The sequence below is a fragment of the Protopterus annectens genome, chromosome 15.part0 (assembly GCF_019279795.1).
Source record: "Protopterus annectens isolate FY-2018-M chromosome 15.part0, PAN1.0, whole genome shotgun sequence".
Classification (NCBI taxonomy): Eukaryota; Metazoa; Chordata; order Ceratodontiformes; family Protopteridae; genus Protopterus; species Protopterus annectens.
This window is the reverse complement of record NC_056749.1, coordinates 742393492-742418276: the sequence shown is the minus strand read 5'-3', so window position 1 is coordinate 742418276 and position 24785 is coordinate 742393492. Positions and strand designations below refer to the sequence as shown.

The 24785-nt window shown below is 39.5% G+C and overlaps 1 protein-coding gene across 1 annotated transcript in view; it reads left to right on the top strand.

Annotated features, from left to right (window-relative positions):
* LOC122790044 (gamma-aminobutyric acid receptor subunit beta-4) overlaps positions 1-24785 on the top strand; it is a 1529477-nt gene that overhangs the window by 1413839 nt on the left and 90853 nt on the right. The window lies entirely within an intron of this gene.

Here is a 24785-nt window from a genome sequence, read left to right as displayed (position 1 = left end):
GGGGAAGAAAAATTGTTTGACCACTAATCCAGTTGTGGGTCTTTGGTATTATGAATATTGGTGGATTTTTCATGCACAATAGTGCAGGTATTCATGTACAACTTTTTTCTTTCTTATCACAGGTGATTGGGGGGGGGGGTTGGTCTCTGTCCCCTACACAACTTCATGTCAGTGTCTCTTCAGACTCTGATGATGATGTTGGCAAAAGTGAGGCACAGGTGGGGTTGTCAGAGGCTGAAACTGTTTCAGAGGTAGACATCCATCTTTTGCCTACATTGTCACTGCACACAGTCAGTATGCCCATACATACCCAGTTCCCGCTGGCCACAGATATTGGACAGGCAGAGGGTGGGGACATTAAACAGGAAAGTGTTGCAACTATTGCTCTAGTGAATGCAGACACTGGGCATAGCCAGAGAACTGGTGAGGTCCCACACAAGTTGATTGACAAGGGTGCTTATAGAAGGCCTGCTGTCCATCCACCACCTGTTGCAGGTGCCACATCACAGATCAATCAGAGCATGTTTCAGGCCATCATGGAGGCACAGGCACATTCTGAACTGAACACTAGATGTATGCTTAGGGTTATGGATACAGCACAGTCTGACATCCGTGACTGCCTTCACCACATTGGGGACATGCTGTATCTGTTGACTGATGCAGTGGACAGAAGGTGGGCTGAGACCGTGTCTGTCTTGGACTGCACATTGTGCTGGAACATGTGGTTGGAGTTGAGAGTCAAACTCATGGATGTAGGTCAGCACCCCATCTGCTGAGAGTCCACGTGGCCTTGCACAGTCATGCTCCCTCCAGTGCTACAGAGGGGAGTGTGCTGTCCACACCATGATGTAGCAGACCATGGGCTTGTGGTCCTGGGCATTCCATGGGTGACACAGTCCCAGCAGATAGCAGTCACTGTCAGGTACTAGCACCTTTCTGATCTTGGGCATGGAGGTGCCAGTGCAACTCTTGGCAGAGCCAGTTCCCATGAACTGTCAACTCTACCATGTATGGTCCAAAGCTGTACAACACACACACACACATATGTAGGGCTAGCACTGAGCTTAAATGTGTGCATGCACGCACACACACACACACACACACACACACACACACACACACACACACACACAACACTGTGAATTGCAGGTCACCTACAGATACACATGGCACTTTTCCATGGTCCATCTTACCTGCACCCCTTCCTGACTCACACACATGCTGTCAACCTTTTGGGTCAGCCTAGGCCTCATGCACCCCCACACAACACCCTGTGCAAGTGATGATATCTGTGCCACATCTCTGTCATCCTCACGATCGATGCAGGGAAATGAAGCTATGTGTCTGATGCACAGGGTGACTACATTAGTTAACATGTTCTTGTGTAATGCAGTGTTGTTTTGCCATGCAACATGTACTGGTTAATGACAGATACTGTATGCTGGCATTTGTCATGAGTACACAACATACTTTTGTGTACCTTATGTTGTATAATGTTGTAATGGCTGTACAGTTACACAATGACAGTTGTGTCACAGACCTGTTTATGTCTCTTTGTCAGAAATCTGTTGAGATAACCTATGGCTACAGAGCAGCAATTAAGCAGCACAGGATGGCATGTAAGCACAGCAAAACTATGTCTTCAGCAAGGTACAGCACTGAAAGTGCATGGCTCCATAGGTTCATATGTGAACAACAGGCTAACAAGACAATGGTGGCATTCAGCAGACTTTTGCATTCCTAATCTGTGAACAGGTCTGTTATCCTTGATAAATGTCACCAGGGTTTTGTGAACACACACATCTACAAGCTGTCCTGATGGCGATGGCCCATCTACAAATATCCTGTGCCCAGTGCAGACAGTTGCCCGACACCAGTTATGACTGGCATGTTCTGCATCCCATTTTGTAACCTGCACATGCTGTGCCACAGCAGATGTGTTCTTCATGTGCATGGGGGGCCTGTTTTATGAAGGGCCCACTGTCTGTGTTACACACCTGTCTCAATACAGCAGTGATGTTGTAGGTGTATAGAGCAGGTGAGACATGTGTTAGTCCTGTCATGGATACATGGGAGATACACAATGGGATCTGACACTTTCCTGTACAGAGCCATACACATCCCCTCCAAAGTATTTTGGAGACAGACTACACATGTACGGTGATGACTTGGACTCCATAGGACAGGTTAGCTATACTGTGTATTGGTGTACCATGGGACCTGTATGCCCGCTACAGGTGTATGCTATGCCTGTGTAGTGACATAGCAAGGGTGCCACTGCACACAATGATAGGTGTGATGACTGCCACAGTCAGTATAGCAGTGACAGTCTAGGATGTACATCCCAAACCTGTCAGTATAGGTTGTACAACAGTGACTGCATCCCCACATCTGACCAAACAGTGAGAGTCAAAGGCTACATTACTGTGTCCATAACCCCATGTCTAATGATTCAACTGTGTGCAGTGTGCGGACACTACAATAACTTGTAGGGGTCGATGATTTCCCACAGGATAGTATTGTGCAGTTCTTGGCAGTTAGTCTTTGTCAATGACTCAAAGTACAACTAACTGTGTCTTGCGCCATCCTGGATAACATTTGGTTCTGTGTGGGATTCTGTGACAGCTCCCTATATGCAATTACCTGCTAATGTACTCAGTCAGATGTCACTGACAGTGGCTGTGACTGCAGAGAGGGAATAGGTAGATGGGGTATGCCAATAATGGAGGACAGTGAACTATACTGGTGACTGGTGTCATTGGTGCATAGGTCTCCCAGTGCTAGCTTCCCATAGTATGACCGTCAGACACTTGCCTATCCACCAGCTAACATAACACTCTGTACATGACATACACAGTTTCCACAAGGCCTGCTGACATAATATTGTCATTCACTTTGTCAGGCTATGGTTGATGGAGTGAGACATATATCTGACATCCATTGCATAGTGTAACAGTCAATGGGCTCCTCCAGTTACAGTCGGTAGGCATGATCTGGGCTGGAGCAAAATTAATAGTGATTGTTCCAGTGTCAGTGGGGGTATGACAGTATAAGTACTCATATCCATGCTAACTCCTATCATGGCATTTCATGTGACATGACTCAGAGATCTGGGGACACTGCTTAACACTACATGCTATTTGTCCTCTGTGCAAGTATAGCAGTTACTTCCAGCATGTTGCAAGAAGAGAGTTGTGTAAGGGGTCTGTGTAGAGTACAGACAAACACAATAGGGAAGTGTAATATGTACACACTGTGTCACATAGTCATGCTGCAGCTCAATTTCCCAAAGGATGGTCCAGGTCCTTATCTACAATATCCTGCAGCAGGACCATGACATCCTCACATAGGGAATCAACGTAGTGCATCATGTGTTTACCAACATGGGTGACCAGTACAGCCCCCCCCCCCAATGTGAGGTCCTCCCTGGTGTGATCTGGCCACAGGTCAGTCTCCTTAGACCTACCAGCACGTACCCCTCTTTGCAGACAATTCAGACATATATGTCAAGACAGCCATGTATTACCTCCTCTGGGATGGTTGACATAGTGTGACTGCACCTACCCTTTCAGATGGGACAGGCAGGTATGCACAGCTCTACACCCATGCATTATGTCAGCGCATTACAACTGCATGAAATTGGCAGTATGCGACAGGAGGGACACAGGCTCATCATGGCTCAGCAAACCTGACTGGTGGACAACTGCCATTAGCAGGCTGTATAATAACAAGTGGATAGTGCTGTGTGACAGTTGGCATGAAGGTGCCACCCCCTAACATAGAAGCACTACCTCCTCAGCACAAAGAAGCACATAGTGTTGTTCTGATGTTATGTAGACAAGGTGATTGATAAAAGTAGCCACCCACACAAAGCAGAACCACAATGAACAGTGTAGTTACATGTGTGACATGAAAGGACAGGTCAACTTTTGGTAACCTCATGCATCATGATGCCACATATGACGGCTCTGTACTCATACCTAACCTGTACACCCACACTGTCTGCGTCAATTACACTGCTTTGTCCCCATGAAACTTGAAAAGAATTGCATAAGGTCTCCACAAAAACCAATAAAATCGAAAGGTAGACCCTGGAAGGCGTAACAATAAAGCTCAAGACAGTCCAAATTCAATATGTTTAATAGCAACCGATGCACTGCATTAACGTTCCAAATTACGTTTTCGTTTACACTACTTCATCAACTGTGTGTATTTATATACATCCTAATTAAATTAAGAACCTATCACAAAGCTTTTCACTAAAACTGTTAAAAACTAACCTTAAAAAAACTTTATTAATCATGTAAACACACTTGCTTTGCTAAAAACCTTGTCAATAAATGTAGCAGTAAAAACTCCAACTAAAATGACATATCTTTTGATCTGTTTATATTTGTACATGTTGTTGTGTTAAGAAATAAATAAATAAAAATATATAATAATGAAAACTGAAATCTCCACATAGAATGACAGTATGTTAAAACACCGACATAATAATACATCACATGCAAAAGATGTGACTACTTCCAGATTAGAACCATCAACACCATCACCCCTGCTAACTTCCCTAATCCAATGAGCCACACAGTTTGCCAGACAGAAAGGAGTCATTCATCAGACATTCAGCAGAATAAATAGGTACATTGTTATTTCTGCTTTACATGGAACATACAATGTACTATTTGCACAAAGCTCCACAGATTAAGCAGCACTACGTTAAATACCCAACCCATGCAATCATACCCTATAGAATTTCATTGACAATTAGGATGCTCCCATCTCATTGTACTTAATCTGTGGAGTTTTGTGCATTAAATTTTATTTATATCATTCCATGTTTTTTTGTTTGCCTTTTTGGTTTGAACTGCTGCCTTACATTTTTTTGCTGTTCTTCGTTGTCTCCTATTGTGGTTATCTAGTTCTCACTGTTGGGGCGATATGTCTGGACAAGTAGTCAAGCCAAATGGCGTGGATAATCTTACCCAAAGCAGGGGTTTATTAATTCAGTTAGTACAGGAGCTAACTGGGAAAATTAACCACATGCAGCACCATCTTGACCACTTTTCTGGGAAAGAGAATGAATTCTTGGAGACCCCTGCTTGTTTGCTCAATGGTGGGGGGAGGTCACAGGTGGCTAACAGCTCCCCAGGGGTTTATTTGGTCAATTTTCAGAGTGGTCCACCTAATAATGTCAAGCACTGGCTCCTAGGAGCAGTGTCCCTTGATGAATAGGGACATAATTTAGAGCCCCAGTCTTTGAAACATCCATTAGTTCTTTGGAGCTATCCATTTTTCATTGTAAAAGGTTGCAAGTGGACAATGCCTACTTACACAAGTGCATTAAAGTTAAGAGGTTGCCGAAAGGTCTTTGGACATGGAAGTTCCCCAATGGGGTTAAGGCCGGGTCTCCCTTTCATGAGGAGCTTTTACAGCTCTTTGACCGGCATGGGTGCGAGCTCCTTGAGTGTTTGGTGAAACACAATCAGAGGGAGATTGATGGCCTGATAGTGGAGTCAGAAAAATTGGACAATATTATTCATAAAGATTTATTTTCTGAACATCAGAATGATTACCTGTCTATTTTTAAAAAAGTAGATTGTGATATAGAAAGGATGAAGAATAACAAAATTAAAAAGTTTGAAAGGGATCGTGTAGTGTATGCAGAAGGAAAGGCATATCCCAGTCCACCTACAGCCAATAGGAGTGAAGTTAAGTTCGCTGTACGCCAGTGGGAGGATTCTCCCAAATGGGATAACCATGTGTTGGGGGAATCAGATGTCCCTTTAGCGGGAAACCAAACGAATGGTTCTCAGAGGTCCAAATGATTAGAAAACCAGAGGAACAGGGGCAACAATGGTCAATACAACAACAGGAACTACCAGCAAGGGAATTATCATCAGGGGAAATTTTACTTCAAGAAGAACTGGGAACAAAGGTAAATGTTGACAAAACTTTCTTTGATGAAAGTGATATGCAAGGTACTGTTGCTGAGGGTTTCCCTGTAATTCTCCAAATGTTATATTAGAAATAGTTCACAATTATACAGGAGATTTTACGTTGTACAACTACAGTGATTTTGAATGTTATATGGAGCATGCTAACTTATTTAGTAGGGGTGAATTGTTTGTGTCTACAACTAGTTTTAAAATTGAGAACTTACTTGTGGATTTAAAGCTGTTTCTCAGGAAAATGTGTTTAAAATTAATGTTTCAAGAAGATGTCCAACATACAGGGAATGTTTTGAAGAGAAGCAGCAGATTTAACCCCCCACTGCCCCTACCTCTAATTATTTTCGAAAAGTTAGTAGAATATGACTTTAGGGATTTGAATTATAGAAGGTCATATATGTGTGATAATTCAAGTGCCCATGAATCTGCTTTATTATGGGAACTTTCTAATAACAAGCAGCTTAGGGTTATGAAACCCGACAAGTGTGGGGGGGGGTTGTTATCATGGGAAAAGATGACTATATTAACAAAATGTTATTATATGTTAATCAAAGTGAGTTATATGAGGAAACATCTTTGAGTGTTATTAAATTGGCCTTCCAGCATATTGATTTTTATTTGCAGGATATGCTGGATGAACAAGAGATTACTTTTCAGCTCTTTGGGATTTTTCAGGTTAAGTATCCCATTGTGCCAGTTATTTTTGGGATACCCAAAATTCATAAGTGTATTAGTGATCTGCCTATGAGGCCAGTTGTTAGTGGGACAAAGTCTAAGATTCACCCCCTTGGTAAATATGTAGATTTTGTTCTGAAAAGTTGCTTAGATCCCTTTGAGCATATATGTAAAAATTTGTGGGACTTTTTAAATACAATGAAGATGGTAGAGTTTTCGGAAAGTTGTGCTTTTATGACTATTGAGGTGGTTGAGTTGTACAATGTTATTCCCATGAACTGGGATTAGAATGGTTCCATGATTTCCTTTGTGAATGTACATCACTGGATAATAATACCATCAATGCTTTGGTCTTATGTATGGAAGTGGTACTCAAATATAATTTTGTGTTTATTGATGGGCAATATTTTAGGCAAAAGAATGGTGTTGCGATGGGGGTGGCTTGTGCCCCCATCTTTGCAAACATTATTCTGTTACAATGGGAGAGACGCATTCTTTTTCCTCAGTTTGGGGTAAAGCCATGGAGTTTATATCTCCAGTTTTTGGATGATATTTTTGTTGTGTGGGATAAACCAATAGGTAAAATTGAAAGTTGTATTACTTTTTTGAATAATTCCATGTCCTTTTTGAAATTTACCTATCAGGTGGATATGTTTTCTATTAATTACCTAGATGTTACTATCTATAAGGATGTTGTCAATCGAAGTTGGGTCAGTACCATATATCGTAAACCCTCGTCTAGCAATAGAATTTTGCATTTTGAAAGCAATCATCCTTATCATCAAAAGGTGGGAATAGTTAAGGGTCAATATATACGGCTTGCCCGAATGGTTTCTAATTGGAATGAATTTGGTAAAGAATGTGAAAAAATGGGGTGTATGTTTCAGGGGAGAGGGTATCCTGTTGGGTTGGTAGCTAAGCATATGAATGACATTAAAGAGAGAAGAAGTAGGGGTGATATTGTCCCTCTCATTAATGTGAGGCACAGGGAGAGCTTGGATTCAATAGAAACCAAGGAGTGAATAGGATGGATTTGAATGGAACATTTATCACCCAATTTTGTAATGAGGCTGGCTTTATTAAGGAGACTATCTACTAGTACTGGAAAATCTTAAAGAAATGGCCAAGGTTGGTGAGGTTAAACCCCGCATTGTGTTTAGAAGGGGTAAAACTTTAAAATATATATTTGAGCATCCCACTACTGACTATGGGCCTAGTACCACCTACAAGAAATGGGGTACTTATAGGTGTAGAAACTGTCCCCAATGTAGGATGGTGGTCGAAGGAGACCGGATTGAGGTCAATTCCAAGATATTTAGGTCCAAGTCTCATAGTACATGCAATACTATGGGGGTTATATATGTGGGAAAGTGCCTTAAGTGTCAACATTTTTATATAGGTAAGACCAAAAGGAAATTTAAAGAGTGGTTGTACGAGCATGGCTTAGATATGAAGAAGGGGGATTTGAAAAATGCCCTTGCTAAACATATTGCCAATTATCCTGACCATGCCTTTGTTTTTTTTGTGTTGGAATGCGTATCAAGGGATTATTGGGGGGGGGACCACGGGAAGATATATTGAAAGCTAAGGAGTTATCCCAGCAATTAAAATTGAATGCCACTGTCCCCCTGGTCTTAATGACAATGTGTCCATTGTTAGTATACTTAGATTAAAATCTTACATTGTATAAAATAAACTTGTATAGCCTAGTTTTAATAGTGTTTATTTTAGGGCTGTATCAAGTATGGTATATGTATGTTAATTATATTTATGTGTTTCTATAAAGATGGGGGCATCCTAATTGTCAATGAAATTCTATTGGGTATGATTTTATGGGTAGGGTATTTAACATGTGGTGCTGGTTTGAAATGTATGATTCTGATGAAGTTTTTTTACGAAAGTGTTGTGCTTAATCTGTGGAGCTTTGTGCATTAAATTTTATTTATATCATTCCACATTTTTTTTTTATTGCCTTCTTGGTTTGAACTGCTGCCTTACATTTGTTTGGTGTTCTTTGTTGGCTCCTAATGTGGTTATCTAGCCCACTATATTTCCTTGAATAGATGCAGCAGATCCATACATACATACGATACCGTATTATATTAATCCTTACAAGTAGTGTGTAGGTTAGAGACTTACCTTATGACTGCAGCAGTTGACAGAACTGGAGTTCAGGGCTGAGTCTGTGTGATGCAAGTAGTACACAGCGAATATATGGCTAGGTACAGGTTATGTGGGCTTTCTGGCATCAACAATATTACTATATGTATGTGAGTAGGAGTAAGGTGTCAGTCCCTAGGCCCCTAGGTTGTCAGTGAATGTGCTATGCATTGTCTCTTAGCCAAAGCCAGGGCATACTGGGCACACCTACATCTGCCTACAGGGACAACATCAGGGGGTTCCTCCTCTGAGTCCTCCTGTGACTGTGGCTGTGGTGATCTAGGCACTGGTGGGGGCTGTGTATCCCTTCTCTTTGCTGATCCTGCTGCAGCTGTTTCTGCTGGATCATATTATGTAGCATGACACATACTGTGAATATCTGTGCACATGTGTCTGGAGTGTACTGCAAGGCTCCACCAGATATATCGAGGCACCGGAACCATGATTTCAGAACCCCAAACACACACTCTATGATGTTCCTAGTTTGTGCATGTGTCTCATTAAGGTGTTCTTCCGTGTGAGTGTGTGCACATTACTGATGGGTGTTATCATCCACAGTTCCAGTGCATAGCCAGCATCCCCAGTAAATGGCCATGTGGGATGTTCCTCCTAGCAAACATCTGGTGCAGCTGTTATGTGTGCGAGATATGGGAGTCAAGATAATTGCCAGGTCTGGCAGCACGCACATTCATGATAATGCCCTGGGCATTGCACATGACCTGGCAGTTGATGGAGTGGTACCCCTTCCGGTTGGTGTAAATGCCACCCTCCTCACCGGTAGTGACTTGATGTGTACATGAGTGCAATCTATAACACCCAGTACCTCAAGGTAGTGTGCTACACAGTAGAGGTATTGCATATTGCTGGCCCTTACCTGACGGTTGAGGGGAAAAATGTGCTCACTAGTATGTGGTAGCATGGCATCCAGGAACTGGTGGAGTACCCTGGATTCTGATGCCTGTGAGACCCCCATCATGTCCCCAGATGGTCTTTGGAAGGTACCTGTAGCTAGTATACTAAGGGCTACACATACCTTTGTTTCCACTGGGATGGGTTACCCCTCTGTTGTCTGAGTTGAGGGTGGCAGAGCTCAGTGAGTTCTTATAGTATGTCCCTCCCCACCCTGTAGCTCTCTACAATCTCCATCTTATGTAGCCCCTGGAAGGTTATCCTGGGCCTGAACACTCTTCTTCTTCTCTGTCTAGGGCTATTGTCAGCAGCAGCAGCAGCACTGACTTCAGCATCTAACACGTACAGATGCAGCAGATCTGCAACAGCCCCTAGCATTATCTCAGTTAAAATTCCCAAGTCTGTACTCCAATGGTGCATAGTATAGGGGAAGAATCAGATTGTAGTGTGTATGCATACTTTATAGCCCTCTGCTGTAGGTGCGGACTCTGTGATTGGCTACCTATGATGCATTGCACCTGCCTAGTATATCATTAACATCATTTAATTGCCCTAGTCTAAGTTAAACATGGGGCAAAACTAATTAATATGTCATTGCCTTTTAGTTACACTCAGCACTGTGGCACACCATGCAAATACACTCCCCATATGTAAACAAAGCTTAGCACTTAGTACTCACACTCCCCAGATTTCCATGCTCAGAATAGTGGTGCACTAGGCAAACATGGTGAAACATGGGCCCTATAAGTAACAAAGCTTAGAAGTTAGTGCACAAACCCCCCTGAAAGAGCATGCTCAGCATGGCAACATGCCATGCAAACAGGTGCAGCTAGGCTGAAATAAGCTTAGAAGTTATTGGACACACCCTCCTCTGATGTCAGCTACCATCTCTGTACACACCAACATAGTTCGCTGCCTACACAGAGGGCATATGCGGACACAATTGCCCCTTTATGCTATTCACTCCACCTCATTTACATAGGGATCTGTGCTCACAGCCTAGAAACTGCACACTTCAAAGCCCTACCATGTTAGCAACAGCACTAATGCACCATTGCAGATACTCCATGCAGGGTCCTGTAATACATTTCTGTCACATAATATTAATTTTGTTATTTTATATTTTTTTCTTTTTATAAAGTATGTTTGTGCACTGCAGCATGCCATGCAAACATGCCCAGATTATTAAAAAAAATAATAATTTAACTTATTTCCTTTAATCAAGCTGACACATGGAGGATAGTTTCACTCATATCTGTACATGGTATGTCATTTTTGTCCATCCATCTACATTTGTTCTGCTCCTTTTGTCTGCCTACATTCCTGTACATGGAATTTTTCAGTGTACACTACAGACACTGACAGAGCGTCTGTGGACCTGCCTAACTGCTTGCTGGATTGCTCTACCTGCCTCATTTGCATAAGATTCACCTGATTATGAGGTGATTTGAATGGCATGGACGTTTCTATGTTGGCGCACTCATGCGCACCACTCAGCAGCGCTTACTGAATTTACAAAATGTTCACAACCATGTTAGCAGCATGGCTCAATGCCTACATGAAAAAAAAACATGTAGGCTTTATTAGATTCTTTCCGTTATTTACTTGCCTCTCTGATAATCTTTGAAAATGTATTAAGGTCAAATTTCTAACATTCTAAAACAAATAAACAGACAGACACGTAATTCATATATAAAAATACTTGGTGCAAGAAAACAGTGCATATTTATGTGTATGCTTGATCCAACATTAAGTATAATCTGCTTTAGTCCCTTTATCTATCTTCCAGCCTTTTAGCATGATGTCTTTATTACCAGTAATTATGTCAGTGCTGAGAACAGCTTCCAAACTATCATAACAAAATCAGGGAAAATAGTTGCTACTTCTTTGCTTTATATCCTTACACTGAGAGAAAACTAATAAAAGGATGGCAATAAAACTATATATCAAAGAAATATTGTCATGAATGAACTCATCATGTTAAGCATCAAATAAATATAAAAAGAGTTATTCAACAGCATCATTAAATTTGAAGAGCTGGAAGGACTAATTATCAAAATTCATAAGCTTATGCATTTCAAATCAGTATTAAACTGATTTTCTGTTAAAAGTTTATATTTTTATCACAAATATTCTTGTGAGTGCTTATCACAAAACAAAAGAATTTTTGCTTTGAAAATTTACAATTATAAAACCTCAAAGAAAAATTACAAAATGCCAAGGAAAGAAATACGCTTACACTAAAAAACAAAGCATCTACACATATATCCTATAAAACCAGCAATAAATAATGCAGTCTAAATGTATAATTTACTTGCATATACATATAATGAGCCACCTATCTGTCTTGGATATCAAAAGGTGATGCACTCATTACAGTACAGAAACCACTGAATTTATAGATTGAAACTAAAATCCAACTAGCTTACTAAACACAAGAGATAAAATGAATGCATTGCTTACAATGTGCATAAATGTATAAGCGTAATGTAAAAACATTTAATAAATCTTTAGTGACAAATTAAATCACTAGAATATAAAAATAAAGTGTCATTTTGCTCGTATTGTCTTATTTTCCACTTGTTTGAATGTTCTATTCAAATAATTCCTGTTTCTGAAGAGGTGAAAGTGCAAGATGCACTTCCTCCTGCAAGAGGAGTCCAAAATTAAACTGGTTGTTACTGTGAGTAAAAACAAGCTCATGACAATTTAAAACAACATTCTTTTGAGCTAACAATATTTAAAGTGGGAAAACAATATGTAGAGAAGTTGTTTACAATGTAAGAAGGCTCATGATCACATTCAAAGAGCTGTGATTTGAAATAAAAAGATATTTATGGTGTTTTAATGAAACATGAGCTCCTGTACAGTTATTTAATGTGGTAGCATATTTACTATTATATTTAGTACACCAAATCATTGTAAAGCCCCTATTACTTGAATAAAATAAAAATGCAATATTCACAAAAGTAGACAGTATTTATATTTGTAGTTTAACATTCAGAAGCCATCCTGAAATTTATAGCAGTTATGTCATATTAAAGATTACTAAAAATAATACAAAACAAGCTATACTTATGTACACATATATATATATATATATATATATATATATATATATATATATATATATATATATTATTAAAACTTAATCTATTATGTTAATCATTTATCCCTCTCTACTAGAATTTTAGATAAAATAAATGGAAGTAAACAGTCAGTTACTGTTAATAAGAAAATCATTCAAGTAAATTAAAAGTTTTTACCTTATGGTGGGTGACATTTCCTTGAAGATGTTAAAAGAAACATTTAACAGAATAGCAAAATAAAACAGACTAGTAAAATAAACCATCACTTTTCCTGACTGTTTTACTATGTTTTTCTTTTGATGCCCATCCATTTCTAGTTGCTTGTCTCTTCAAATTAGTCTTGTGTAAACTCCAATGCATCTTCAAGTGTATTAAAAATGCTTTGTCTTTCAGGTGGAAAATTCTTGATGAATTGAGATTTAATGTTCAGCTTCTTTAAACTTTTTATTGGGATGTAAACCTTTTTTATCATAACAGAATAGTCATTATCAAATCTGATAATATTTTCTTTCATTTTTATTGGAAAGTTTGTCCAAACTGACTTCAATACCAGGTCTTTATTCTGACTTGAAAGGAATTTAACAATTACTGATCTAGGAGAGGGTGCATTATTTTTTTACGGAAGAATTTGAAAGAGCTCAGGTCAATTCAGAGTTTTAGGTAATCAGTTATTCAAAAACTATTATCATGTTATCTCCTTCCTCTTTCTCTGGAATTTCATATATCCAGATGTTTCTCTTTCTAGATCTACTCTCCAGGTCCTCTATTTTCTCTAAAAGCAAAGTGCTCTGTTTTAGGGCAAATTGTATATGGTTTTCATTTTTTGTCATTCTTCCATCCATTCACTAGATCATATAAACATGGGGAAATTCCTCAAGATAGGAGACACACACTTGTTAAACCTGTCTTTAAAGGAAAGGGGAGTAGGACAAACCCAGAATCATATAGACCCTTAAATCTACTTTCATGTTGTGGAAAAATAATGGAGAAGGTAATATTGGATAAGTTATTGTCAGAACTGGATAGGTTGGGACTTGAAACCATATATCAGCATGCATATGTTGAAAATAGATCTATTACCACCTGTAACATGATGTTCTATAACAATATAATAACAGCTATGAATGAAAAATTGTGCTGTGATGTGATTTATATAGATTTAACATCAGCATTTGACAGGGTCATGCACAAAACACTGATCAATAAAGTAGTACAACTAGGTATTGATGTACTGTTGATAAGATGGATAGCTGCATGGCTTACAAATAGGACATGGCAAGTATCACACACCAACTAGACAGGTGAAATCCTTGGTTACAGTCAAGGTGTCCCACAGGGCTCTGTACTAGGCCCTTACTTGCTTAGATTGTATCTTTCAGACCTTTCTTTTTCATCTGAGGTGTTCTCTACAGTCTATATGCTGATAACATGAAATTGGGTAAACTGATTACAAGTGTTAAAGATAAGGCATGTCTGCAAAATAATTTGACTAAATTGACCGTCTGGGCACAGGAGAATAATATGTTGATAAATACATCAAAAACTAAGCATATGAGATTTGGGAGACATAAACCGAAAAGTGAATATTTAATACAGCACACAGTGATTGAAAATGTAGACTCATTTAAGGACCTGGGTATATGGGTAGATTCAGTTATGAGCTTTTCTAATCATATCAACAAATTGGCTAATGATAGTTATAGAACTATAGGTTGTATAAAAAGAGTTATAAAGTCAAGGAAATCAAACATAATGAAGTCATTGTTTGTTAGTCACAACCCATACTTGAGTATGGAATAACAATATGGAAACCCTATAGGAAAACAAGCATGAATAAACTGGAAAGAGTACAGTAGAAATATACTAAGGGCATCCATGGATGTGAAAATCCAAGTTATTATGAAAGACTAAAACATTTGAACTTGTACAGTGTCTCTTACAGATATTTAATAGGAGATCTTATTCAGGTATATAGGGCATTTAGAGACCACTATCTCTGGGAATGTTTGGGGTTATCAAAAAGTACTAGAGAATCATCAGATAACCATGTAGAAGACACTGTAGGAATGAAAAGTGCACTAATTGGTTCTTTGACAGAGTAGCTGATGCTTGGAACAGACTACCAAATTACATTAAAGGAAGCACTAGTTTAGATATTTTTAAGAACATCCTGGACATTTATTATGGGAACAAGTGTTTTGGCATATTGGCAAGCAAGAAGGGCTTTAATGCCCCTGCTTGAAACATTTGTATGTATGTATGTTATGTATGTCTCCAAGTAATTTACTCCTTCCTCTGTTGTTGAAATCTGTACTGACTGTTGCTTTAAGATTTCATTTAATAAATCCATTTGTTTCTTACAATCTTCCTTTATATTGTCCATTTTAATCACAAGATTGTCCATTCTAGTTGGAAGATCCTGGATGCTGGTTAAAATATATTGTAATTCCTTCTTCAATGAGCTGTCCTGGGAATTAACTTAGAGTGGCTCATTTTACCAAAATACTTGACTTGTTACAGAAAAGGGAATTAGAAAAATCACAAAAACGTGATTTTTCTTTCAGAAACTATTATAAAGTATTCTTGTATTTGCATTTTAGGGGCATCTTATAACCTATTTTGCCAAGTCCTTTAATTTCATTAGTACCAAAAACAGCTCTAAGATATTTAAAAATTAGTTATAAAAGAGTATTCATTAAGTTTATGATATAAAATCTTGTCAGAATAACTGCAAAGAAGTAGAGCAAAAAATATGTGCTGCTAACTGATCACCATCTTGGCCAGGCCCCATTCACAGTTCATTATAGTCATTTATAATGCTTTAAGCACTACATAAATACTCCTTTACAGGGTAAAACGTTTTGAGTGTAATAAAATCCCTTTTCTTAAATCTAAAAAAGATTTAAGAATTTCTGTAAATTTTCCTACAATATATCCAGTACCATAATAACTTAAATGAAAATAATCATTAGAAAACATCCTCAGTTCGACTTGTCAGTCTTATTTTACATTTGCTGTTATTGTCTTGAAGTCATGGTGCTTTTCTCTATTAAAGAGTTTTACCATTCTCTGAGTATTCTTCTTGTGTCATCTCACATGCTTATATATAATGAATTATGCTCACAATACCATTCCAGACTTCAAGTACACATGCAACATCGGTTTGGAATTTAAATCGTGCTGATGTAATACCACCTGCGAGTCTGAGGAACACCTTCCTAATGATGTATTAAATTTACACAGCAGGAGCTTGCTTCATCTCATGTTGTATATTAGTCACCCTGTCTTACACCTACTGTTGAAAATAAAAAGTTAGCATTTTGTATTTTTTAGGCATTGTCTTCAGCTGGAAGCAATTGTAATGTCCAATTTTAATCACATTATTCAGATCTTGTGCAGTAATACAGATTCAAGTTTTACAATGCTACTGAAATTGCTTGACTTTGTAAAAATATTCCATATCATTCATATGTTATAACAATATGTTTAAGCTAACTGCTTTCTGTTTATGGCCCACGTTATAACTGAAAAAGATCACCTGACCAGTACACTTTCCCAGTTAACAAACATTATTTGTTAATGACATCTAAGGTGTTTTTGAGCATGTTATCACTAGCAGAATGTCAGACTTTATAGGTATATGGCATTCTTGCAAACTTCCTGGCTCAGCATATTCATGAAAAATATCACCTCTGTGACTGTTTCCATGTGCATGCCATCCTCAGCTTTACAATGTGAATTATTTACACCATTCTTAGTTTCTTACAAGCAAAATGGCCCAGAATACCTGGGAGTATTAACTTCCTTACTGATCTGAAGAAAGTTTGTTTACTTTTCTACCTACATATCATCAGTTTATGATCCAGTGAAGATTCCTGCGTGTCAGAATATGTTAATTACATGCATTTACATTCTTATCTGTCTAGGCTAAATGCTCTAAAGTCATTACTGAGGTAATTATTGCACTCTGCATATGTATTTAGTTTAAAATTTTAAATTCTGCCCATTGATTCTCAACACTTTTCCAACAGCTTTTGATTCAATTCACTGCATTCTTGTATCAGTGCTTCAGGTGCATCTTATGAGCTACCTTGCCAAGTCCTTTAATTTCATTATTACCAACTGACAGCTCATTTTCCAACTTCAGTTCAATAAAATGCATCTTCCTTTGGATTTTTTACCAGTAATGCATCTTGGAAAATGTATTACTATAAAATTGATTCACCAGACTAAATGCTACATAGTATTTATCCCTTGAATATGGCCGCACCTACAGAATATATGACTTTTTCTCTGTCCTCCATTTTCAAGTCTGATATGTATCTTTTTCATATTCTTTGCTTTAGGAATGCACTGTGACTTTATTTTTCATTTTTGGTTTGTTGCTTCCTGGGTGCTTTTTATGTGCAGTACTTTAACAAAGCAGCTTGTCTTTATTGTCATAGTTGTCTTATTTAAGTCACATATTATTGTACATACATACATCTTCTTGGCTAATTGTTTAAAGTGTATAGGAAGTATATAAAAATTCCACAAATATCTACAGCTTGTTATCAGTTCAGGTCTGTTTTTCTTTAATACTGGACTCCTTCTTTTGCTATTTTCATACCACAAACTAATATTTCTTATCAGAGAATCACCACAGTTCACTACACTCTGTTTTTATGCTGTTCTTCATCTCAATAACACACACACACACACACACACACACACACACACACACACACACACACACACACGCACTCACTCGTATATTTTCAGTTGGACCTTATGGTCTTATAAAATCTTATAAGGAAAACTCTCCTTGGGTTCACAGTAAATCCTGAAATTCCTGAGCTTCTGTGTTGTAACTGCTATCCTTTTACATTTTCAGGAAAGCAGAACAGTTAGATAATTTGAATGCTACTTCCCTTTGCCTTGTAAGAAGATATCTCATTGCATCTTCTCAGATTTCTCAGCTGTTCCTCTTTCACTTAGGGCTTAATTCAATTTCTTGATTTATAGCGTCAATTTTCTGCTTAGGTTTCATTCCAGGGAATGTGGTCTTTGCAGTTAAGACATTGTCACACTGAAAATTACAATTTCCAGGTAAATATATTAATTCACTTCTGTTCATATACAATTTAAATACTGTCAGAAATGTCCCATGTTTTGACAGCAAGTCTTTTAGGAAGCCTAATAAATACTGAAGAGACACAGATAATGTGATGTTGCCTCATTGAGGTAATATTTAATTTTAACATACTCTAGCAGCTATAATCCACAACATACAAATTACTGCAGCTAGCCTCTTAGCATGAAAACTATATACCCAATAACTAACATACTTCTGTCTATGACAGTATGTCATCAATTCTAACAGGTGGTAGTTGCAGTGTTGCAGTAGGGGACATGTTGTGGAGTCTTTCTGGTATGCAGAGATATAAATGGAAAATGTGTAATGCAAATTAGAGGGGGTAATAAGACTATGGGAACTGAGCTGGATCTACAGGCATGAAAGTAACATTCATGTTATTTAATTCATGTGCTTAAAATCGTTGTCACTTTTCCAAAGAATGTATTAAGCATTGAGTGCTCAGTTTCCCATTGTGATCTATACATGTTAGTATTTTAAGTTATCTAACAATTGTTTTATTGTATCAGATTAATTTATCTGACAATAAAAATAGTAGACTCCTAAAATATGAACATTGATAGATCTATATCTAGCAGACAACTTCTATATATGGAAATATTTGAATGTGATGGATTCTGTATGATTAACATTGCCTGAAAGGGAGTGCCCTTCTTATCTTCAGATATCTGAGTGCAATAGCCAAGTCTATTGCATATCCATTCTCTAGTACTTCTGCAATTTCTGATTCTATAAATTCTTGTATGTTAATACAATTCATGGGCAAGAATATCCAGTTATGCAGTCATTATTATTACAAAATAAATTCCCTTATCTCATTAGGCTAAACCTTTGCATGGAATCATAAAGTAGGTCATCTTTTATAGTCTTTGTGTGAACTTGAGTTGTGAGTATTAGAGCACAAAGAAATGGTTGTCAGGAGTGTTAGTTGTTGTGCAGTGGTTGACCACTACATTTTCTCACATCTTTTCACAGAATATATGCTGTATAGAAGTGGAAAACATTAAGATGACCACAGGAAGGTTTGATGATTAAATACGGTCTTTCCATTTACCTCAAATAATGTTGCTTTAAATGACACTGAGGTGAAGAACATCTTGAAAAAATGTATTGGATGTTCTTTCCGGTAATCATTTTTTATTTCTGAAAACATTGCATAGTCTGTTCTGTCATCTTTCATGTTTAAATGTGTGTGTGTGTGTGTGTGTGTGTGTGTGTGTGTGTGTGTGTGTGTGTGTGTGTGTGTGTGTGTGTGTGTGTGTGTATATATATATATATATATATATATATATATATATATATATATATATATATATATATTCACTTTACAATCTCGAAATACTGAAATATCGAATTTCAGTATCTCAAGACTATAAAGCCGAACTTCCAAAATAGCAAAACCCCATAACCGCGAATCCAGAAATGTTGAATTCACGGTTTGGTGGTGCGCTACATGACATGGGATGTACTGTGTGCCTGATTTATGTTTGGTATTTGGATATGGTTGGAGATTAAGGTAAGTGAATATTTTTTATGGGTTTTGGGTAGGGATTTGAGTGTATGTGAGTATGTTCGGAAGTTTTAGGAGTGGGTTAGGGTAGGTAGGTTAGAGTATGAGTGTGTAAGTGTTGAAAGTGGTGGTGTTTGTACATTTGTGATGTGTGTGTGCGAGGGGACTGTAGAGTGTGTAGTGGTGAGTTTATGTCTTTTTTTATTTGGTGCGGCCTCGGAGTCAGTATATATAAGTAACGGGGGTGTGGGGGGCTTGCCCCCCTGCTTATATGTAGGGTAGGTTTATTTATTTGTATTGTTGTGTTTGTGTGTGTTTTGTTTATTTGTTGTGATGTGGGGAGGCCGATGTATGTGTTCATAGGTTCATAGGTTCATAGGCTGATACTAGGCTATCTGCCCTAGGGCATTTATAAGCCTAGCCAGAGTATGTTTGGCTTTTGCCACCCTTTTAGATTAGTTGACTGTGCCTCTGTATAGTAGGTCACAGAAGGTAGCCCTTTTAAGGTTTGTTTACTGTACCTCTGTCCAGCAGTGACACAGAAGAGATCCCAGGGGTAAACTTACGATCTCCCATCAATTCGTCAAGATTTCTCTTGAAGAGGGTCAGTGAGGGGCTCTGCCTGACATGGATTGGGATTTTGTTCCAGAGTGAGGGGAGCCTCTAGGATATGAATCTGTCCCTCCAGCATGTCCTATTTATTTCTGTGCTGAGGTTCAGGTCCCTGGAGCGTGTAGCTCTAAGGGATTTAGATTTCCTGAGGTGAAGCATGTCCATTAATTCTGGGTTGGACATGGCTTTATACGTCAGACACAGATCGCCTCTGAGTAGGCGGTACGCAACTGAGTAGAGCTGGAGTTTCTTTAGCCGAACTGCATAGGGCATCAGTTTGAGCCCCTTGATCCTCTTGGTGAGATACTTTTGGGGTCTTTCCAGTTGCTGAAGGTGTTGGGTAAGGTACATCCCAAACGGGGCATTGTACTCAATTATGGGCCTGATAAGTGGTGAGTAGAGGGGCACAATGACCTCTCTTGATCTAGATGTGAACCCTTTCATGATAAGGTGGGCTACATAGAAGGTCTTTCTAACCACTTTGGCAATGTGATTGTCAAAGGAGAGATTGCTATCTACCTGGGTCCCCATGTCCCTAATTACTTCTTCCATACTTAATGGATTACCACCTATGTGATAATTTGTGGGCACTTTGTTTTTTCCAAAGGGGATGACTATGCACTTTTTGGCATTTAGCTTTAGGCCATGGCTCTGGCACCAGTTATCCATCCTTTTGGAGGATGCTTGTGTCAGTTGGACAGTCGATTATAGCACCCAGTTTGCAGTCATCTGTGAACTTGGTCAGCCATAGTCCACCCATGTTAGCCTGTACCTCAGAGAAATATATACCGAACAAGAGAGGTCCCAGGACTGAGCCTTGTGGGACACCACTTGTAACTGGTTTAGAGTCTGACATGGCACCTGCTATTCTGACCATGTGGGTTCTATCCCTGAGCCAGTTTGCAACCCATCTTGTGACATAGGGGTTGATATTTAAGCTGGTGAGCTTATTTATGATGCCCGAGTGGGGTATTGTGTCAAAGGCCTTTGCGAGGTCCAGGTGGGCTGTGTGGACTACCTTCCCTTCATCTGTGGTTTTGGTAACTGTTTCAAAGAAGTCAACCAGTTTCAAGAGGCAAGATCTGCCCTTAACGAAGCCGAATTGGGTAGGATCCAGTGTCTGGAGGTCCCCAATGTCTTTGTTTATGATTTCCATGATGATACGTTCCATAGCTTTGCAGACCAGGCTAGTCAGGCTTATAGGGCGATAGTTTCCGGGGTCTGTTGTGGCACCACCTTTGTGGAGTGGGACCACTGTTTCTGTACGCCATTCCTTGGGAACATATCCTGTAGTAAGGCTGAGATTGAACAGTGACTTTATATTAGGGTTTATTTCTTCTTGGAGCTCATGTAAGACGCAGCCCGGGACACCGTCTGGTCCCATTGATGCTGTGTTTTTTGCTTTGGAGAGGGCAGCTCTCACCTGTGCATCTGTGATCTCAGGAAGGCTACACTCTGTTGGGATAGACATTTGCTCTTTTGGGGGGAAGGGGGGGAGAAGTTTGCACTGAACCTTTCTGCCAGGATGTTGGCAATGTCTGTGGGTTCAGTGAATTTTTTGTCATTTTGCACTAACTCACAGCATATCTGGGAGTTGCCTCCCAGGTTTCTGACATAACTAAAGAAGGCCTTGTGATTATCTTTAGTGTCTTGTGCAATTTTTCTTTCAAAGCTGGCCTTAGAAGATTTTATGAGGGATCGTAGTTTCTTGCTAGTATTGATCAGTGATGCCTTCCCTTTTTGGGATTTTGTTCTGTCATGTAGTAGCTTTCTCCTTTTGTTGTATAGCTTATTTATGGCCGGGGTCCACCAGACAGGTCTCCTGCCTTTGGAGGAGTGAGTCTTGGTTTTATTTGGGATAGCATGCTCCATGCATTCCTGTAGGTGTCCATAGAATGCTTTTGTAAAGGATTCTGCGTTTTGGGCCGTATTGTCCACTGGCCCGGGGGCTTTGAAGGATTCCACCTCAGTTTTGAGAAGTGTGAAGTTTGCTTTTGAGAAGCTCTTCACCGTGGTTTCCTTGGCTAGAGGTGGGGACGGAATATGGATGTCCAGTGAGATTTGTTTATGGTCTGATCTTACCAATGAGGTGTATACCTCTGGTGTGGAACATAGAGACCCCATGTTGGTGATGACCAGATCCAGTATGTTTTCCCCTCTTGTGGGAGTGGTGACCAGTTGTTCCATAGCATTTGAGTTTATAAATTCTAGGAACCGTTGGGCAAGGGTGTTTGGGCTTGAGTAGTTTTCCCAATCGATGTTTGGGTAGTTGAAGTCACCCAATATAATAGTGTTTGGAGAGACCTTCATATTCTCCAGTGTTCTCAGGAAAGCCGAGTGAGGTTCCTGTGTTTGGGAGGGCGGCCTGTAGCAGGCTGCAAACTGAAAGGCAGTTTTGCCCACTGTTAGTTGCACATGGATGGTCTCCGAAGCTTTGTGCAGTGCCACTAGCCTGGAGGTGTGGGTATCTTTGATAAATATGGATACTCCCCCTCCTTTTGTGGTTAGGTCCAAGTTTTGGGGCCGGAAAGCATGGCATGAAGTATAGCCTGGTAGTGCTGGGGTGCTCTTGGGAGCCTTGAACCTTGTTTATGTTACTGCACAGATATCGATATTCTCCATACTGAGGAGAGTCTCGAGTGTGTGCATCTTGAGGTTTGGACTTCTGGCATTGAGCAGCATTACCCTTAGTTTTTTTTTCTTTGTGTTGTCTATGGGGGTGGGTTTGTCTTTTGAGCCTTGCCTAAAAAAGGCACTATGGGGGAGGCAAGAGCCTTAGTCAGTATTCGAAAACCCAGGGGTGACAGATGCATGCCATCCATAGCGAAGCAATGTGGCTTGTTGAGCATGTCATCCCAGGCTGACAGACACTGGATCCCCTTTGAATGATACCAATACTTTAGCCAATTGTTAAAATTGATCATTTTGTCTTTATACTGTGGCATTCTTCTTGGTGAGGGTGAGACGCTACTCAAGGTCAGGGTCATACCAGCCTGGGCTACATGATCAAAGAGCTCCTGTACGTCTTTTTTCATGTAGTCCAGGGAGGTACGTCTCAGGTCATTCACACCAGCATGGACAATGACGGAGTCATACTTGTACTTGCTTTGGAGTGACCTGAGTGCTTGTGTTATGTGGTGGATCCTGGCACCCGACAGGCAGCTTACAGTGACCTTCTCCTTGTTCAGCCTGGTGAGTGGGACGTCAGTGTGTCTGACAATAGAGTCACCTATTACAAGTGTATTAGGTGTGTTGTTTAGCCTTAAGGGCTGTGACTGTGTGGCACACTGACTTTGTGAGCTATGTGATACGTGGATATTGTTTCATGGTAGGTGTTGCTTGGATGTCTGCTTTGGAGGTCTCTGCTGCTTAGGCAGATTTTTATTTAGAGCCTTCGAGTATGTTTTTGTGTGTTTATGTGTTTGGTTTGCTGATGCGATAGGTCTATTTGAGACTGGATTTGTGGTGTCTGTGGTTACCTTCTCCTCCTGACAGGCTGTGCCAGGACTGGGTTGAGAGAGCTTAGCCTCCAATTTGGCTATATAGTTGCATCTCTCACATATATTTGAGCTTGTTGGGAGGAGGAGAGGGTGGTCTGTATACATAAGGCAGTTGTAACATTGCCTCAAGATTCCCAGATTCACCAGCTGGACTGGAGAGTAAACTCAAAACTGACCTTTGGACATGCCTGAATAATATAGGGAACTACTTATTGACTGATCAGAAAGAACCAATAGGGAGCAAGTGCTTTGAAGGAGTATAAGAGGATGTAGTGCTTTAGTTTGTGTTTACCTATGAGATTACTTATACGAGCAAGTGCAGGGCTTTAGAATGAGAATAGAGTGCTTAAATAGAGATTTAGAGCAGTTCTAAGTGAAAAAGTGAAGAGTAGACTTTGTGGAGCCGGGAATAGTTTAAGCTTGTTTAACCGGCACTGCCCGACGCTGCTCTGTGACAAGACCGCGCTAAAAGAGGGTTGCAGGGTTTTAAGAGATAGAGATCAAGGAGTTTATAATTGACCCAAAATGGCCAATAAAACTACAGCTTCTAGGCAGTAACCACTCCTACAGGGACAGGCAGGCTGTTCAGTGTTAACCACTGCCACTGGTGAACACAGAGACTTACCTTTAGTCCAAGCAAGCAATGGCCTGCAAGAAAATTACAAACAGTTCAGAACAGCAAATCTGTAACTGAACTTTCTTAAATTTCAGAAAGTGGGAAAAAAGCAAGATTTTTTTTTTCTTTTTTGTTTTAGTTTAAAGGTAGCAGAGATACACAAATAGGAAAATAATCACAACACTGCAATAAATGACCCCACACTTGAGTGCTAGGCCAAAGTCAGGTAAAATGCAGTTTTAAGAGAAAAAAATGATTTTAAATTAAGTGCAACACAGGAAATGCAGCAAACAGGCTCTAGATGTGTTCTAAATACTGTTTCTAATACAGATATAAACTTTAGCAAGCTGGGAAATGCCGAAAAGTAGGCGGCAAAGCAGTAATTCTTAACAAAAAAGCAGAAGAAAATACTTAAAATCTTAAAAGTGGCTCCTTTCTCCTCTCAGCGTTTTCTCCCCTTGGTAGGTGCTTCAGCAACAACTAACAAGCCTGGAAAGATGCCAAAACCACGAGGCAGCAGGGTGTTAAGAGATAGAGATCAAGGAGTTTAGAACTGACGCAAAATGGCCAATAAAACTACAGCTTCTAGGCAGTAACCACTCCTACAGGGTGTATGGTGTGTTTACGTTCGC